We start from the raw sequence: 3,636 nt of genomic DNA, 5'->3' as shown, positions 1-3,636 counted from the left end.
TGTCCGTCTTCCTTTTAAAATCCATATGTACCTAACAGCCTTACGACCATCAAGTAGTTCTTCCAAAGTCTACACTTTGTTTTTCATACATGGATCCTCTCTCGGATTTTATGGCCTCGAGTCATTTATCGGAATCCGGGCCCACCACCGCTTCTCCATAACTCGTAGGTTCATTGTTGTCTAGCAACATGACTTCCAAGACAGGATTACGTACCACTCTGAAGTAGCGGATAACAATTTCACACAGGAAACAGCTATGACCATGATTACGCCAAGCTATTTAGGTGAGACTATAGAATACTCAAGCTTCCACTTCAATTGGTGTAGGTGCCACAGGAACAACTTGTAACACCCCGGATGTAACTTTCCCAATTTGTACTCCAACTCTTGCCGTTTCCGGCGTTAAGTTATATTTATTCCTCGGGTTTGGGTCTTTGTCTCCGTGTGTTGTTTTCGTTTTCATGCATCTCATATCATGTCATCATGTGCATTGCATTTGCATACGTGTTCGTCTCATGCATTCGAGCATTTTCCCCGTTGTCCGTTTTGCATTCCGGCGCTTCGTTCTCCTCCGGTGGTCATTTCTAGCTTTCTTTCGTGTGTGGGGATTAAACATTTCCGGATTGGACCGAGACTTGCCAAGCGGCCTTGGTTTACTACCGTAGACCGCCTGTCAAGTTTCGTATCATTTGGACTTCGTTTGATACCCCAACGGTTAACCGAGGGACCGAAAAGGCCTCGTGTGTGTTGCAGCCCAACACCCCTTCTTTTTGGCCCAAAACCCACCAAACTCTGCTCCATGTCCTAGAGCGTTCGATCACGATCGCGTAGCCGAAAACCGCACCTCATTTGGAGTCTCCTACCTCCCTCTATGCCTATATATAGCCCCCTCCATTTTCGGATCTCTCCTCCCCCTCGAAACCCTAGTTTAAAAAAAAACACACCTCCCCGCACCGACGGACGTGTCCGCCCCCGAACGGACAGCGTCCGCCGCCGCCCGCGCCCAACCGGGCATCGCCACGTGGCAGCGTGCCCACATCACCGCCGCCTCCCACCGACGCGGGCCCGCAGGCCCAGCGCCGGCCCGCCCGCCGCCCGACCGGGCCACTCCGCCGCCGCCGCCTGTCCTTCTTCCCCCGAGCCGACCGGCCGCGCCGCCGCCCCGCCATCACCGCCGCCCGGAGCCGGCCGGACCTTGCCGCCAAGCCGCCGGAGCTCTAGTGCCGCGCCGCCTCGCCGCCTCCTCCCGGCCCCGAGCGCCGCCCCACGCCGCTCCGCCGCCTGCCGCCATCGCCGGCCCCGCCTCTCCTCCTCACGCCGGCCGCCGCCCTGCCCGTCGCCGGTGAGCGCCGCTCCGGCCACGTCGGTTCGCGCGCGGGATAAAGAAACCCTAGATCTAATCTGAGAGAGGGGTTATTTTTCACCAAGTCTCTAAAATTTTTAGTCCAAGTTGCTATGTTCGAGGCCCCGTAACTTTGCATCCGTAGCTCCGATCCATGCATATAATATATCAAAATGTTCGCCTCGACGAGTGCATCATTTCATTCCATTGCATCATTTTCATTTGAGTTCATCTTGATGCCCAAAATGCTGTTAGAAGGAGGCTTCGTGAGTTAATTGTCAGATCTGCTAGTTCATCTTAGACTTTTGTCATTTTTGCCATGATTATTGTGTGCATGCTATGCCTGTGAGTCCTTCATATGTTTTGTTAAGCATTTTGTCTTCTTTACATAGGTGCAACTCATGCATTTTTAGGATGTGTGTGGTGACTTGTGCAAGCTTGCAAAGAGAGGCACCTGGGAAATCTGTTTTCAGGGACTTACTAAGTCTGGGATATTTTAGTTCATGATGCCATATGTTCAGCTTGTTTCCTGGTGATCCGTGCCTCTTTTGAGGATGATCAGTAAAGGAGTTTTGTTATTCATGTTATGCTCTATCCATCCATGTCTTTGTTTGCAATTATGGGGCACTCTAGCTTGAGTCAATCGAGCTCTACTTTTGCTTCGTGGTGAATCTGGGCAGATCGTCAACTCGTTTGCGATTTTGCCGTTGTTATTGTAGTTGATCCGTGCATGCTATGCCATTGTTCTTGCCATGTCTAGCTTCTTTTTTGTGCCTTCTTAGTGGATGTATGCTTGCCTTTCCATGACTTGCACCGTAGTGAGTGCATCGAGCTTGTTTACATGTCTTCGTGAGTTATATTTCAGCATGTCCCAGTTTTCAGTAAGTCTGAAAACTGATTGTGTTTTAGCTATGTTCGTGTGCTCGTTTATATATTTTGTGAACCCTTTTGGCCCCAGGTCACTTTGGGTATTTTGTTAATCTTGTTGAATAGCTCCATGCCATGTTCTTACTTGTCTTAATCAGGTCATGTATCATGTTGTTTTGCTACTCCGAAGAGGGCTTCGTGATCTGAAATTTCAGACAAGTGTTAATTTCACTAAGTCTGGAATCTGTTTTGCATTTGCGTTTTTGCCATGCTTGTTTGAACCTCTTAAGGGATGAATTGGCCGTGGCTCAGTGCTAGTCTTTTGTTAAGCATCTTGTATGCATCCCTGCCATGTATTTTGTTGTCATGATTGGTGGCTGTAGCATGTTCATTTTGTTGCATTTAGATGCCTACTAGCTGTGAATCGCAGACCGGTGTCATATCTTAAAACGCTTGCCATTTCCAAACCGTAACTCCGATTCCGATGATCTTTATATCGTTTTCAAGCGATTTCATCCCCTCTATCCAGTGGAACCCTTGGAATTCCAATTTGAGGCCAGGTTCATGCATTTCCTGTCATATCTTGCATTTTGCATCCCGCATCGCATCCCGCATAGCATATCATCATTTCATCTTATTGCTTGGTCTTGCACGTGGTTGATTGTATCCTTGTTGCTTGTTTGTCTTGTTGGGTAGAGCTGGGAGACGAGTTCGCTACCGAGGAGCCCGTTGAGTTTGCTTGTGAGGATCCAGTCAACTCTGACAACTGTGCAGGCAAGATGATCATACCCTCGAAATCACTACTATCTTTGCTATGCTAGTTTGCTCGCTCTTGCTATGCCAATGCTACGATGCCTACCTTTTGCTTTTCATCCTCCCAATTGCCATGTCAACCTCTAACCCACCATGTCCTAGCAAACCGTTGATTGGCTATGTTACCGCTTTGCTCAGCCCCTCTTATAGCGTTGCTAGTTGCAGGTGAAGATTGGAGGCCGTTCCTTGTTGGGACATCTTTTATTTAATTGTTGGGATATCATTATATTGCTATGTTATATTAATGCATCTATATACTTGGTAAAGGGTGGAAGGCTTGGCCTCTCGCCTAGTGTTTTGTTCCACTCTTGCCGCCCTAGTTTCCGTCATATCGGTGTTATGTTCCCGGATTTTTGCGTTCCTTGCGCGGTTGGGTTATAATGGGAACCCCTTGATATTTCGCCTTGATTAAAGCTTTTCCAGCAATGCCCAACCTTGGTTTTACCATTTGCCACCTAGCCTTTTCTTTCCCTTGGGTTCTGCAGACTCAAGGGTCATCTTATTTTACCCCCCCCCCCGGGCCAGTGCTCCCTCTGAGTGTTGGTCCGAACTGGGCAGCCTGCGGGGCCACCTCGGGGAAACTTGAGGGTTGGTTTTACTCGTAGCTTGACCTA

The sequence above is a fragment of the Triticum urartu genome, chromosome 6, assembly GCF_003073215.2.
Source record: "Triticum urartu cultivar G1812 chromosome 6, Tu2.1, whole genome shotgun sequence".
NCBI classification, from domain to species: domain Eukaryota; kingdom Viridiplantae; phylum Streptophyta; class Magnoliopsida; order Poales; family Poaceae; genus Triticum; species Triticum urartu.
Note: the sequence above shows the minus strand (reverse complement) of the source record.